The following is a 16,733-nucleotide window of genomic DNA, read 5'->3' on the forward strand; positions in this document are numbered from 1 at the left end:
ATAAATAACCTAATTAGTACTTTTCTTTTAATTACCTAGCACTACGGCATTTCCACAGTCACTATGAAAACAAATTTTATTATCTGGTTCTCCTGAGACTATTAATATTTTTCTTAATAGCTGTATGATACAGGTTCATATTCTATTTTTTCATCAGCACAAAGGTGGTTGGCAAGGAACCTTATTCTCAGTATCTTATTTAACACCATAATCACACACTTTTCTTCTGACAACCTTGTAAGTGCTAGGTTATTTCCAATGAAGGTCTGAGTTTCTTGACTTTCTATTTATCTATGTTTCTTTCCAGAAACTGTAAAGAAGTTACTCAAGAGAAAAAAGTTTATTTTATTTTAATTTTACATTGAGGTAACATTTGTTTACAATGTTGTTTGTTGTTTTAGAAATAAAAAAATCTGGGCCTCCCTGGTGGCACAAGGGGTTAAGACACAACCTATGAAGAAGCTATCTGCATCCTCTGCAACATGAGTTTGATCCCCAGCCCACCAGGGAGCAACACACATGGCGCAGCAGACCTCTCCTGACTTGCCTGCTGCTCCCTTCAGCAGTGTACTTCGGTCAGTCTGCCTGTTCTGTTCCCCATTCTGTCTCTGGTGAGTCCTCTCACCCCCCACACCTCTGGACTGTACCCCAGCTCTTGTGTGCATAAATAAATAAATCTTTAAAAAAAAGATATATAAAACTCCCCTTCCAGGTGTTGTTACCACACTGAAAGGGAATTGTTAAAGGCTAGAATTTATTTCGGCAACCACACCACACCCACCACCAAAACACCCACAGTCTACCATCATTGTCCATTGTGCTCTTTCCCCAGAAAAATCTTGGCCATATTTTCAAGACTTCTTTTCTTTTTATAAAACTCTCTTTATTTCTTATAGTCTGTCTTTTCTTCCATGCCCAACCATTTCCACCTTTTATTTTCTGACACATATATTTATATCTTCTCAGTTTATTCCCCTTGAAACCAACCTTATAATGGGTTAGCAATTTGACAGAGATGTCAACTAAATAGTAAAGATTTGGTTGACTATTTGTCAACCACATAGTAAATAGTTCTAAAGAATATAACCAGAAAGAAGTCAGCATTAGACCCTACTCCAGAAAACTTACAAAGACATTTAGTTATCTTGCTTCCAAGACTATTTTAAAAACTTCCTTCCCCTTACCCTCAACTTCTTTTAATTTCTATAATCCTAGATTTTTCTATAATGGACTTTCTTAATCTACTATCTTAACTTTTGTGGTTTGGGTTCGTTCTTCTTTATTCCTTTTTTGTCAGTGTTACATGTGTTGCTATTATAATGATCCTGACTGGTGGGAAAAAAAAGGGGGGTGTAATTGAAATGGGGTGACTTTACCACTTAAAATGAAAGCAACCACTTGTTTACAAAGACATTGATAAAAACATGAGGCAAGAAGACTGATGTGCTGGGAGACCCAGCCCCCCCCCCCCAAGTTAAAAGGTGGCTCTGATAAAACTCATCTCTGAATATGTATCAATAGAGTCAATCTGATATCCTTCAGAGTCTAAGCCCGTCGTTCTCTGAAGTCTTCTCCAGATTTTGGTAACAGCCATGGGAGGTTCTGCCCAGAGAAGTACCACTCTTCAACACCATCACCACCCACCTCCCAACCCCTGTATAAGCTGACTTGGCAAGGCAAATTCCAGACCCCAGACCCCAAAAGCTGAAGCTTTCATCTTAGTGATTCATATCCCCCCATTTTACTGCTAATTGTATTGTATGTTTATATTATTGTAAAGTACATTTAAAAAAATATCATTGTAATTATATACAATTGGCTTCAGTTGTAATTGAAACCTCTCCACCCAGGTGGGAATTAGCACATTGAGATCTGAACTACATATGGTAATTAGAAAGGATGCTATGAATTTCAGCGCGGATTCCTTTAACAAATCTCAAAGATTAGGGAAAAAATAAACATATACAAGTTTAAAACAACACAATAATTTGCTCGTTATTTGGACTTACAGTTAGCTATTGATTTTAGGGATAAATGCCCTAAGTTCATTTATTCATTACTTAGGGTATGAAAGGTGAGGGCATCCCATCTGGGAAATTCAAAAATCCAATGCTGCAATCCAAATCATAGGTCTCAACCACACCTACGTCCCTCTACAATCCCTTCTCTGTTGTCTAGTGCTGCCTTTATGAAAATGAGAATACTTACCTATTTGTTCAATATACTATTTTTCCTATTTACTCACTTTTATAGCCCAATTTTTTGTCCCTACTAGAGTTTATCCATTTTCACATATTCACTTTGAAATGCAAATTATACCCGGATAAGATACCACACTGTGCCAAGTGACTCTCAAACTTTATTAACCACAAAGGGCAACTGGGGAAGGATAACAGTGTCACTGGAAAGCTTTACCCCTTAATCACTATAAGTCTCTTTAGAATTACTAACATATACTGTCCCTTTCTTTCATACAATGTCCTAAATGTATCAGAGAAAAATAATCAGAAGCTAAAATCACTAAAATGTAGCTATATTTTTGGTAGAGAGTGGAAATTCAAAAATAAACAATTTAGAATTTTGTTTTTAAGTGCTCAGAAGCATATAGGAATAGACATATTTAGGCAGTACTCAAATAGGGAATTTGTATTCTTAAAGAGAATAAACTGGTTCTTTTCTCTTAAGTTTTGTTAGGAAGTATAATGTCAAAGAATGTCTCAAGCTTTTTGAATATAAATGAGCTTTTTAAAATTTCACAGTACTCCTATAAGATCAGTACTATTTTAATCCCCATTTTAAGGATAAGGAAGAGAACAATTATATGCTAACAAATCAGTTAACTTAGAAGAAATGGATAAATTCCTAGAAATATAAAATTTACCAAGACTAAATAATTAGGAACAAAAAATCGGAACAGACCAGTAATGAGTAAGGAGATTGAATCAGTAATCAAAAATCTCCCAACAAATAAAAGGCCAGGAACAGATGGCTTCACTGGTGAGTTCTATTAAACATATAAAGAGAGCCTCCCTGGTGGTGGAAGGGATTAAGTGCAGCACTGTGAAGCTATCCCCAGCTTCTGCAGCAGGAGTTCCATCCCCAGAAGGCCAGGTTGCTGCCCACATGGCGCAGCAGACCTCTCCTGTCTTGCCCGCTGCTTCCCTTCGCAGAGTATTTCAGTAGATCTGCCTGTTCTGTTCCCCATTCTGTCTCTGGTGAATCCTCTCATCCCCGGCACCTCTGGTCTGTACCCCAGTTCTTGTATGCAAAAAAATTTAAAGAATACTAATACTTCTCAAACTCTTCCCAAAAGTTGAAAAGGAAAGGCACTTCCAAACTCATTTTACAAGGCCAGCACACTACAAGCACACTACAATAAAGTTATAGGTCAATATCCCTGATGACCATAGAGGCAAAAATCCTTACCAAACTACTACCAAGTGAAATTAAAAAACACATTAAAAACATTATACACCATGATCAAGTGTGATTTATCTCTGGGATATGAGAAGAATTCAGCACATACAAATCAATAAACATGTTAACAGAACAAAGGAAAAAAATCATATGGCTTTTTTGATACAGAAAAAGCATTTTAAAAAAGCTCAATATCCCTTCAGATAAAAGACTTAACAAATTTGATATAAAAGGAATATGTTTAAACTACAACAAAACCACATGTGGCAAGGCTGGAACTAATATCATATGCAAAGGTGAAAAGTTAAGTCTTTCCTCTAAGTCTATAATATCAGGAACAAGAGAAGGACAACCCATTCTCATCACTTCTGTTTAATATTACTAACAATTCTAGGCACAGCAATTAGGCCACTAAAATAGGGGAAGGGAAGAGTAGGGAGGGGAGCGGGGAGAGGGAAGGGGGAAAACACCAAATTGAAATAGAAATAAAGTTGTCTGCATTTGCCAATGAGATAATACAGAAAATTCTAAACTCTCCACCAAAAAAAAAAAAAAAAAAAAAAAACTGTGAGAATAAATAAATTCAGTAAAGCTGCAGGATATAAAACCAACATACAAAAAACAGTGTGAAGAAGACACAAATAAATGGCAAGTTACAATGTTCTGAACTAAATTATTAAGTGTCCATACTAATCAAAGTTATCTACAAATTCAATAAAATCCCTACTAAAATGCCACACCTTAGTGATGATTGTGAGAATTAAATACGATAGCTGGAAGTGGATTAAAAAATATAAAGTATCATCAAAATGTAACAGGGTGGTCCCCAGGAAAGGGGGAAGTTCCAGGTTCCCTGCCCCACCCAAGGGAGGGTGGAGCTGAGAAGGAAAAGGAGAAGCTGCAGAAGAGACTGAGGAAAGAAGCAGGATGGAGCCAGGAGACCTGGAGGAGGCGCATGGAGCCTAGAGACATGTGAAGAAGCTGTGCTTGTCTTTTGGTCGTGGACGGGGTGACACAGATGTGGGTGAGACCCGTGGGGAGGTGACAATGGCAGCTTTTATCTTGATGTTGATTTTGCTCTTTTCCTTCTGGGCTTGTCTGATTGTTTCTGACCCTTTGCTGTGGGTCCCCACTGGAAGGTGCTTTAGACTCATGGCAGGCTTTGGGGCCTTGCTCTGGGCCAATCCCATTTGGATGGAGTTTTACCCACGAGGGGATGGGTAACTTTGGGTGCTTCATTTAGAAACTAGACTCTTTGCCTTACCTGTATTGTTTCCTAGTTTTATTAAAGATCCTTCCCATTAAAGTCTCATGTGTTTTATATTGATGCGGCAGATGGCAGAACCCATTTAGAATAGGCAGGTTTGCGGGGTTTGGGCTGCCCCTCTCTCTGTCCTATAACAAAAATACAACAACCATTATGTTTCAGATGGAGGGCAGGAATAGAAAAAACTGAAAAAGGAGGCACCACTAGAGCAGAAACCTGGCTCACACAAGGAGGTGGGGGTAGACAAGATTAGCATAGCCATCGACACAGCTATGGAAACCAAAATCCTTAGACCCCACACCTAGATTACAAAGCATAATATCCAAACAGGCATCAGAGGGCATACCCAAAGGTAAAGATAGGGAGATGAAGCCCATTGTAGAATCTCTGGTCCCTTTCAAATTCTACATAGTGATCCCAAATCAGCAACCAACTGAGGGCTCACGAAGATGAGCCCCTCCCTACCGAAAGATGAAGGTAAAACCTAACACTGACCCCACAGAGGGGCAGCTCTTCCTGCCCGTTTGTGTCTATGCAAGTGTACTTTTCTGTCCTTTTCCTAATAAACCTGCCCTTTAAACATAACTACCGCTCTGTCTTGTGGAGAAACTCACTGGGAAACTTGCCACATGCTGCTGAAAGGGAAGCTCTGGTGAAATCTTTCCCAGAGTGAACCCAAGGACCCCGCACTAACTCCAAAACCACATCATTTCTTTGGCAATTCAATAATTTTATGCAATCAGCTTCTTTTTTTGGGGGGGGGGCATAAACTGACTACAACTTTTCGTAGGGTCACCACACAGCATTTTTCAATGTTAAAATAATTTAAATTCTGTATTATAAAAACAACATCAGAAATATGCAGACAAGGCTATTTCTAGGAGTATTTATGTAAGTGTGAAAAACTAGATCCCATCTACATGCTCATCAATAACATGTCTAAATAAATTACAGTGCACACATACTAGGGAACACCATGCACCTATAAAAAACACTAGGTTAATCTGTGACACCAAAGAATATTCACCATAAACTGGGTGAAAAAAATCAACCTACAGAATGACATACAATATAGTCCCATTGTGTATGTATATAGATATGTGTACATGTGTCTATGTGTGTGTTGTGTACCTGTATATTGATATGCATATACATATAGACAAACAGAAGAATATATACCGAACTGAGAAAAAGAATTTTCCTCTCTGATGTGATAATAGGGTGCAAAAAATACATATTTTCCTTATTCACTTCATGGTTTGTAAACTGTTGACATTAAGTCAATAATGATCTTTATTATTCTGTCATACTTCTCTTCACCTGTGTCTTGCATAAAAGTCCTGAAGAGATAGGCCACAGCCTATCTTTTTCATAATCTTTCAACCTTAACATAAAGTTGTGTGCTATAGTTATCCTGAAAATGCAAGAACCATGTATAACATCCCATCAACAACAGAGAAAGATGTTGAAAATCAAACCATTTAGTTTGCAAATCCTCTCAACTGAACCCAGCAAAGGCTCTGAGGCACAAACTTCTCAGACTCTCAGCAGAGACCTCCCACCTCCCACTAGCCCCAGACCCCCAAGTCAGTCTTGAGTCCATGGGTCCAGGCTGCTGGGAAAGGTAGGACAGCACCACTTTGAAACAACTCTCTGTCCCTTAAGGAGGGATGCAAGCACAAAATTGAGTGCTGGTAAAGACCAGGAGAGGACTAATATAAAAATCCAAGTATTCCAGCAAATTCATAAGTGACACCACAGAATAAAACCAGATGGAAATTTAAAATACTAGCCTTACCGAGACTGTCTTTTGTCGTAACAAAGCATAAGGCTCAAAGAAAGGGAAAGCTTAAGAGAGAGCTCTCCTCTTGATCTATTGACCATCTCCCCCAACCTGAGCCAGACACTGTGTAGAGGAAAGATGTCACGCCATGTCCTTATCTGACATTTGTGACACACATAGCCAAGAAGAATTTTACTTGGTCACAAAGGTTTACTTCCCTATCCCACCCCTTTTCCCTCATTCAGGAAAGAAAGAAAACTTAAAACAGAGGGAAAAAAGATGATATATTACATATAAATTCATATTCTTTGCCCACCTTAGACCCTTACTACATGTCCAAAGATTTTAATTAGGAAAGGGGAATGATGGGGTCTCCCTCGTGGCACAAGGGGTTAAGCCTCAGCACTATGAAGCAATCCGCAGCTACTGAGTTCGATCCCCAGCCGGGGAGGTGACCCACACAGTGAAATAGACCTCTCCTGTCTCGCCCACTGCTCCCCTCAGCAGTTGTATTTCAGTCAATCTGCCTGTTCTGTTCCCCACTCTGTCTCTGGTGAATCCTCTCACCACCTGCCCCACACCTCTGGCCTGTACCCCAGCTTTTGTATACATAAATAAATCTTAAAAAAAAAATAACCAGGCATCTCACCTCAGAAGTGACTCAGATTTCAACTTTACTTCACTAAAAATAAAAAAAAAAAAAAATCACTTTCACTGAGCAACCAAGTTTACAATTACAAATAGTCCACAAACAAATGTGTATCACTAGAGCAACGTCTACAGTTTGAAGGCTAAATGCTGTTATTTTTTGGTTTATTTGTAGGTGTAGTAGGAGGAAGCTTTGAACAAACTAACCAAAAGAGAAAAGGCAACCATCAAGTGAAAAGAAATGGGGTAGGTGAGGCTTTATTCAAAGTTATTATTGTAGGGCCTCCCCTGGTGGCACAGGGGTTGAGTGCTGGGCTGCGAAGCTGCCCGCAGCTTCTGCAGCGCCAGTTCGATCCCCAGCCACTGGGCGAGGGTCCCACATGGCGCACAGACCTCTCCTGTGGCCCGCTGCTCCCCTCAGCAGTGTACTTCGGTCTTCGGTCCTTTTGCCTATTCTGTTCCCCGCTCTGGCTCTGGTGAATTCTCTTACCCTCCCGCGCTTCTGACTGTACCCAGTGCTTCTATAAATAAATAAATTAATCTTTAAAAAAAAATTAAAAAAAAACAAAGTAGTTATTGTAAATAGAAATTCATGAATGCACCAAAATTTCACTTATTTTCATGGTATACTTAAAGCCCACGTGCATTAAAGATGGGGGAGGGATATGCTGTGTGCCTATTTTCTCACAAATACTAACCAGAAATTAAACTAAATGTCAGCTAGGCCTCTGTTTCAGGGAATATTTTAACTGATTTCTGATGACAATTAAATCTGAAACTCAAGTGGCAAGATAGGTCAGCATTTAATATATAAGTAATTAATTATAATTAAAAACTAGGAAAAAGTTTTTTTTTTATTTGCTAATAGAGGATTAAACTTCTGGAATCTTTCTAGAAATACAAAAGGAAAAAAAAAAAAAGATGAGCCTCATGGGTGACAGGTTTTGTTCATATTTCTTTTGTCTCCTACTTCTATTTCTTATTCTTTGGTTCACATTCATTAGGTCTTTGTTCTGCTGAGAATCTTTACCTGCCTTGAAACTATTATCAGTTTCATGCAGGCGAATTTAAGTTCATCAGTCTTTTTGAATAGTTCACAGATACATTACTTACCTGTCACTGGTGTTTCTCACAATAGTGTCTGACTATAAATTCGACATTATCTAAGTCCTCTTAGATAATGAACCTGGAATCTTAAAACAATTCAAAAGCTTGCCTAGATCTATAAGTGATCTGTTAAAACTTGATTCTCTCTCTCTTCATCACCTATAAACTATTTTCACAGAGCAAGAGTGAAAACAAGTTTTGTTTTGTTTTTTACACCTAAGGGAGTATACAGACATTCACATTGCTAATTAAAAGCAATGTAATTTACTCTGACTTTGAGAAACATAAAAACACAAAAAAGGGGTTTAAAAGCTTGATTCTTTTCTTCACATGCCTTGCTAGTTCCTTCAATTATCATCTATATGCAGATACTTGACAAACCCACTCAATGGCCTAAACTTTACTTCTGAGTTGCAGTCTCAAGTACCCCACATCTCCACCTGAATATCTCAAAAGCACCACAAACCCTGCATATATGAATTAAATGTAAAGGGATGGTGCCTGCCTTTCTAAGCTACACACACTGCCACCAGAGTTTCCATGCTCAGTGACTAGATTGTGACCCATCTGGTTATACAAGTCAGAAATGTAAGTCATTTTGATATTATCCTCCTTAGCTGTAATTCATTTCACCCCCAAGAACTATCCATTTTAACTCCTAAATAGTTATCAAGTCACTCCCCTCCAATCCCTCTGCCATCACCCTGGTACAAATATCTACAACTCTCATGAGGCAGGAATTCTTGCCTGGGTAATTCATTACTGAATTCCCGAAACCTACAACTGTACCTACCCCATTACTGGTGTTCAGTATACATCTGCTAAACAAATGAAGATTCTCCTGCTACCCATTCAAACATCCTCATTACCCATTCACTTTGTGAATTTCCTCTGGTCCCTTGACAGAACCATCTCCCACCATGTTCTGTTGTCCCATCTCTCTATGATAATATTCCCTTTGCAGTTTTCCATGGTATCCCTTCATTTACATCTGTGCCCATACCTACCCCACCCCTGTCCGGGATAGAAAGCAAACACTAGGAAATGCAGAGATGTGATTTTCTTTTCTTTTCTTTTTCTTTTTTTTTTTTGCTCAGCACTGTATCCTTATATCCAGTTAAGAGTCTGGCCTATATAATATACATTCACTAAAAAGCTACTAAGTCATTAATCTTTTAAATTCTGTTATCACATACAGAATACATGTCTCCTTTTAACCCCTTTTTATGAAATCCCTAAAAGAAGTTTATTGTACCATATTGATTTTAAAGTTCTTTGTTGAAATATATGGCATTATCTTACCTCCTTGGGAAGCAAGCTATAGAGGTTAACCTAGTAATATATAAGGGATAGATGAAATCAAGTACCTGGTGAGATCTGACTATCAAGGTGTTTTTCAGTCTTCTAAATAATGGGCCAGAGCTGCTATAGGCAGAATGTATTTGCTCCTCCCAAATCCGTATGTTAAAAAGTTAATGACCCAAATTAGATGGTAGGGCCTTTGGGAAACGATTTAGATCAAGAGAGCAAAACACTCATGAATGACGGCATTCCTGCCTTTATAAAAGACACTGGAGGAAGATCCCTAGCCTCTTTGTCCAGAGACTATACAGCAAGAAGTCAGAATGCCACAACCTGGAGGGGGCCCCTAACTAATTCAGATGGCACCCTGGATTCAGACTTCTAACCTCCAGAACTGAGAAATAAATCTCTGTTTATAATCTACCTAATTTTGTTCTAACAGCCCAAACTGACCTAAGAAGAATAGAGAAACACAATTATATTAAATCTAAGTCTAGGAATTATGTGAATGGAGACATCAGATTCATAAAAACTAGAGGAATATGAATTGAAGATTAAAACCAGAACTGTAATAAAAATAAAACAGCATAATAAAAATCAGAGCATTATAAGACTCTCACTGATTATAAAAGGGAAACTAGGAAATGAGAACAGAGTTGAGGGAAGTTGGGAAAGTGCTTTGGAGCCTGTTTGCATGCCTCTCTCCATTTTCATTCACAGCCTTTCATAAACCCCTGGACCTCGGCTGCTCTCCACATCTTAGCCCAGAGAACCACAGAGGTTCTCCAACCACTTCTCAACACACACTACTCACCACACTGTAGGGAGTGGGCTCTATTTTCCACTGGCTGCCCAGAGGTTCCTTATCCCAATCCAAGCCTGAAAGTCAAACACAAGAAACACCCTAACGGATGAACTTTAGCCTGAATAATGAGATGGAAAGATGTCTCTCTCCTTTGCATCCCTGATTCACCACCACATGCATGAAGAGCCCTTTCAAGCCTGTACATAAGTCAGAGCACCTGAAGAAGTTGTGGCCAGATCATAACATACCACTTTGCATCAGCTTTTCCTTGCTCTAGCCTCACTGTGGCTGCCCAAGGATTGCACGTTCCAATATAACCTTCCATTATGTTAGCTCTGCCTCAGGTTATGGTTTCCAAGAAAACTATGCTAACAAATACAAAGGAATTGAAAATGAAATACTAATCTAAAATGATACCACTACTATTACTACTGCTGCTGTTATTACTATACCTATATCCTAATTGCAATTATTGACCATCCACTTACTTCAACCCAAAACTTCGGAATCAAATATCATTTCTTTCCAGCCCTCAACTAGTACACCAAACACACAGCACATATATATAGATATATACATATATATAGCTATCTCTATATATGTAGCACATAGATAGATAGATAGATAGATAGAGTTCAACCAGAGGATAAAATCTATAGTAGTTTTTTGAGTACTACATGGAAGTATTTTCCACTCCATTCATCTCCTTTCCCTTCTGGTCTCCCTCCTAAGGTGGAGAAATCATTCTCATGGGACCACTTCCCTGCGGATTCTCCTAAGAGTGACCTAAAGTCAGTATCTGCACTACTCAGATATTCCTACTGATAAACAACAGTCACCTGAATTTATTCCAGCTTCAGAGTTGTTCAGATTTACATCTCACTAAACTTCTTTGTGTTTTCTCTTACCTTATTTATCACACAGCAGTGCTGCCTCTTGTCCCATCTCTAATCCACTACCTTTATTAATAAAAATAATTAAGGACAGCTGATTATTTACTTTTATATATCAAATATTTACCTAGTGCTTTTATATTAGCCAGATACTATTAATTACATCAAAAATATTAATATAATTAACAACTATAGAAGGTAAGCATCATAATTATCCTCATTTACAGGAAGTTGCGCTACAAAGAAAGGTAACTTGCCCAAGGTCACAAATCTAGTAAGTAGCAGAGCTAGGATTAGTACCTAGGCAACCAGGCTCTAGTTTGTGAATCATCATCATCTAAAGGAGGAAAAAAAAAAAAGACTCATTCCAGAATAAGACAAAATTTAAGATGTATAATTATAGCTGACATTTCTTAAACACCAGCATGTATCAGACCTCTATTGGTAATCCTGACAAACCACCCCAAAGACAGACATTATTTCCCCCATTTTGAGGACAAATAAATGGAGGCTCAGAGCCTGACAAGTTTGCAGCCACACAGTTGGTGGGAGAGCAGGAATTGGAATCCAGGGCAGTCTGGCTCCAAGGCTCCAAATTTTCTGCTCTTTACAAAATGCTTTGCTTCCTCTCTCACAACCTGAGGAAAGAAAATGGGACTTTTTGCTATGTTAAAAATGCTGTCTCTGAATCTGGCCCACACCCTTAGTCTAACACCTTGAGAATTTTATTTTTAGACCAGCCTTCCCCAAAGGCTTCAATTTTTCTTCAGAATGTCATTCCCTAAGGGCCAGAGGCAGCATGAGAACAGACATTATGTTTTATGCAAAGTTGATGAAATGACCAAAAAAAGGGTAGGGCAATGAGGGAATAAAACAAGGACATTCCCAGCAGCAAAATTACACTTCGACAATTAAAAGAATCAAAGTGTGCCCAATAACCATAAGGAAAATTCTACTATTCCTCATCCTCATACATGATTTTCATAATGTTTACTGAAAATTAAGCTGCCCGGATAACTTCTTGAAATCCAAATACTTGGTTAGTGTTATCTAAGTGAACAGAGACTACTTCAGATTTTTAAAAATTTTATGTGCATGCTTCAGTCAGTCTAAACAGTCTTAAACACCTTCAAATGCAACTGATAAGGTTGCGATTCAACATTTATATGATGCGGGCCTCCCTGGTGATGCAGCGGTTGAGCGCTGGTTGCCCGCAGCCTCTGCAGCGCAGGTTCGATCCCTGGCTGCTCCCCGGCCACCAGAGGAGGGTCCCACATGGCGCGCAGACCTCTCCTGCCACCTGCTGCTCCCCTCAGCAGTGTACTTTGGTCCTTCTGCCTGCTCTGCTCCCCGCTCTGGCTCTGGTGAGTTCTCTCGCCCTCCCACGCTTCTGACTGTACCCAGTGCTTGTATAGATAGAGTGACATTAATCTAAACTTCATGGAGGGAGGGAAGACATATAATTCCCCTTTTAACTGTGGAGCTTTTCCCAGCAGATACTTAGCCCCAACAAATGTGGTATATCACAAAGGAGAATTTGGTCCTAAGTTAGTCATTTGGTTGAACGTGAGAAAGAAAGTAATAACTCAAAAAAGGAATGCCTTAGACAGAAGGGAATGTTTATAAATGAATATAAATCAGTAAGTCTTGAAATGGTGTGAAGATCAATGGAAAAGTCAATTGTTTTTAAGTCTATGCAGGTACTAATCCTTTATCTTCAGATATATGAATTCTTACTAATACAGGCAATGTTCTTAAAAATCAATGAAAAAAGGTAGATATTAATAGATAAGGCATAAGCAAATAATACAAAAGACCAACCATTATTTGAAACAGTGATGTAAGGTAAATGAAATGGTCAGGCTTTTTTGTGCCGCTGGCCTCTGTGGCTATCACCTGTGGCGTTGAAGGGAGGAGGGGCTTGGGAGCGTGGGCACGGGGTACCGAGGTCTGAGGGTGGACCCCTGGAGTGTGGTATAGGCATGCATGAGTGGGCACACTGGAGTCTGGAGTCTGAGGCTGTAAGGGCGGCATCACCCAGGGATCGTGTGAGGCAGAGGACGGCTGCAGTGGTGAGTGGCAGAGAATGGCTACGAAAGTACTAGGACTAGCCATGGCTGCGAGAGGATGCCCAGAGGAGAGTATAGATTCGCAGGGGGGACCAAGTTGCTGTCTCCCTGCTGGTTGTTTCCCCTGTGTACTATTAAAAAACCTGTGGGGATGATGCCAAGGGCTCCCAGGTTCTTTTTTTATGCTGCCTGAACCGACTGTGAATCTACCGGGCTGGGCTGGTTGCAGAGTAAGTGGCCAATCTCACTAACATAAAAATAAAAATTAAAAGAAAAATACGATGCTATGTTTTGCTCAACACATTTTCAAAGGTTTAAAAAAGATGAAAATAATACTGGCAAACTAAATACTCCACCAATGGAAATGCAACCATACAGTAATTCAGCATGTGATAGCTACAGCCTTGAAATCATTTCTAGGGACTTTCTTTCCTGGAAAGACAAGCTTGTGGCAGACCACGCTCCCACTAAAACAACCCCCAAAACTGGATAATTCTTTAAAACTTCTTTGGGGTCTCCCAGGCGGTGCAAGGTGTTAAGATGTAACCTATGAAGCTGTCCACAGCCACTGCAGTATGAGTTCGATCCCTGGCCAAGGAGCTACCTACATGGCACAGCAGACCTCTCCTGGCTTGCCCACTGCTCCCCTCAGCAGTGTATTTCAGTCAATCCACCTGTTCTGTTCCCCACTCTGGTGAATACTCTCACCCCCTCCCATACCTCTGGCCTGTACCCCAGTTCATGTAGGCATAAATAAATCTTTAAAAAATTAATAAATAAAACTTCTTTGAAGGCTCAAGATCTATCAAAGTAGGAAGAACTTGAGAAAACAAGATCTCAAAAAGGAAGAAGTATGAAAAGGTGAGATAGCTCTGTATTCAAAGTAGCTTTTCCACTCCCAGTATGAGCCAATTCTAAAATGCCAGTTCAGGGGTTTTTCTCAGAGCAACTGAAAGCTGAGAGCCTAAAAAGGCAAATGAAAGACTTAAAAGCAGCTGAGAAACTTAACCCTTTGCACTCCGAACCATTCTGGACATTGGCTACCAGGTACTCGATGCTACTTTGCGGCGGAAACGTGCATTTACAGACCCTCGTATTATTTAGTATAATGTTGGAACCAAGTAACGTATTATAATGATATTGGACTTATATGAATTGGGTGACATCGAGGACTGTATATTTGCAAAAAAAACATTATTTTATTGTTTATAATTTTGTACAGTATGATAAGCTTTGTAACACTCCCCAATATGCATTGCAGGCTGATTAGTGCATGTTTGACATGTCTGTATAGAGGTCTATCTGGAGCTCATCTTCACTACTACTTGTGTCATGAGACTCATTCATGGTTGGACGCTTTGCCATTGTTCTAATAAAAAATATGAATAAATGCATGGGTTGAAAATTTCTAATTGTTATTACTGACAAGATGATATTTAACAAAATAGCTTTCACCAAACAATTTATTCACTAAGAAAAGAATCACTTTTCCGATTTTCTCCTCGTTAGATCTATGTGCACTGCTCGAAGCTTCAAACCAAAATGAGCTCAGCTTTGAAAATCTTTTCCTCCAGATGTAGACTTATTTATTTGTAATTATATATCTCACTATAGAGTGTTGCGCTATGTTCAAAAACCGACCTTTCTTCTACAAACTCCCCTTATCGCTCTTTTCAAGTGGCGTCGCGAAGTGCTCTGACCGTCGTGAGCACGCATCTCACGTTCTCATCCGACACAAAACCCGCTGACATTTCTTGTATATATCTTAGTAATTTTACGATATTTTGATTTCATTTCTTGTGCCATTTCAAGATAAAACTTCAGGGAAACATGCATGTCTCAAAAAGTTGCATTGAAATAACTCAATTCCCCGTAATCACTAATAAATTGCAATGTCCCCTGGGAGGGGACATCCGAGTGATATGCTAGAATTCCGATGTCCCCTGAGAGGGGACAGCGGAGTGCAAAGGGTTAAACTTCAGTAAGTGAGACAGCTGGGAGGCTGAGAAGCTGAACAGAGTCTATCAGTCTCAAGGGATACAAAGCAGGTATTCAGGGCTCATGGGAGGACTGAAGAATCAACTTCTGAAGGTCATCACTCTTGGCGTTGGCATGGACAGGGAATGGAAGAGGTTTCAGAACAATCAAACACCAGCCTCCAATTAGCTCAAGTTTAAGTTTCTTAATCTTAAGTAAGGTTCCAAGGTTTTTAAAAAAATCTTTTATAGAAGTAACCTTGGTTTATATAGGCTCCAGGTATACGTCATTATAAATCAACAACATATATACCACATTAAGTTACTGCTACAAGTCCAGTTCCATCCTTCACTATCTATTTGTATGGTCAAATATATTTTAAGACACAAATAGGACATCAAAAGCACTAGTTATAAAGGAAAGATTAGTAAATTGAAGACAAGGTATCACTATGACAACAAAAGGTACGCAAAAAGTCAGAACACATTTGCAATCATATAACTGACAGAGGACTCTGAAATATACACTGAAATAAATAAATACGTGTGTGTGTGTATATATATATATGTATGTATGTATATATATATGCCAATACATGTATTTGCTCTAAAACACAGCAAACCCACTCCTGAATATACGCTGAACAGAAATGTTCAAAATTATGCACCAAAAGTCAAGTACAAATGCATTCTTAGCAGCACTATTTGAAACAGCCAAATAGTAGAATAGCAAAAATGTCATCAATGGAATCGGCAAATAAATGTGATAAATTCCTAAATAAATATTATACAGTCATGAAAATGAGCAAACTACTGCATCACACCACATGGATGAATATCACAAATATAGTACTAAGCAAAAGACAGATGTTCAAAAATGTATATACAGTATTACTCCACTTATATAAAATTCAAAAATGGGCCAAATTAATGTGTGGTATTAGTAATTACTGGTTACCTTTGGAAAAGAACAGAAGTAATGACTGAGAAGTGACTTTTGGGAGGTTCTAAGAAGTTCAGTCTCGAATTCCTTTTGAACTGTGCCATGATTATACTCATGTATTCATTTGTTTAAACTTCACTGACACATACCCTTAGGATTTGTCCATCTTCCTGTTAGTATGTACTACTTCAAAAACACTTTACTAAAGATAAATATAATGAAAGTTTCTAGAACATTTATTTTTCAGAATCCATCCTTTGGAAATGTTTTAAAGTAGCCTTTAAAAGTTCTAGTTAAAAAAATATATAAAATCTTTGAGACCTTCTGTTAGGCAAAGATTTTATAGATATGACACCAAAAGAACAGTTTATAAAAGAAAAACTGATATGGTAACTCATAAAAATTGAAGTTTTTTGCACTTTTATATGACATCATTAAGAAAATGAAAAGTCACACAACAGATTATATTTGCAAAACACAAATTTAAAAAGACCTGTACCAGAATTTACAAAGACCATTTACC

General features: G+C 38.7%; 1 protein-coding gene across 3 annotated transcripts in view; it reads right to left on the reverse strand.

The window, feature by feature from the left end:
* Positions 1-16,733, reverse strand: part of GPR63 (G protein-coupled receptor 63) — a 61,586-nt gene that overhangs the window by 5,200 nt on the left and 39,653 nt on the right. The window contains exon 1 of one of the 3 annotated variants that reach the window (XM_054699038.1): positions 4,682-4,823. The exons of the other annotated variants lie outside the window; for them this stretch is intronic. The gene's annotated coding sequence lies outside the window, so the exon portion shown is untranslated. Of the gene's footprint in view, positions 1-4,681; positions 4,824-16,733 lie in introns of those variants that run through there. 3 annotated transcript variants of the gene reach the window in all.

This window comes from Talpa occidentalis, unplaced genomic scaffold (assembly GCF_014898055.3).
Source record: "Talpa occidentalis isolate TD23 unplaced genomic scaffold, MPIMG_talOcc4v2.1 talOcc4.2, whole genome shotgun sequence".
Classification (NCBI taxonomy): domain Eukaryota; kingdom Metazoa; phylum Chordata; class Mammalia; order Eulipotyphla; family Talpidae; genus Talpa; species Talpa occidentalis.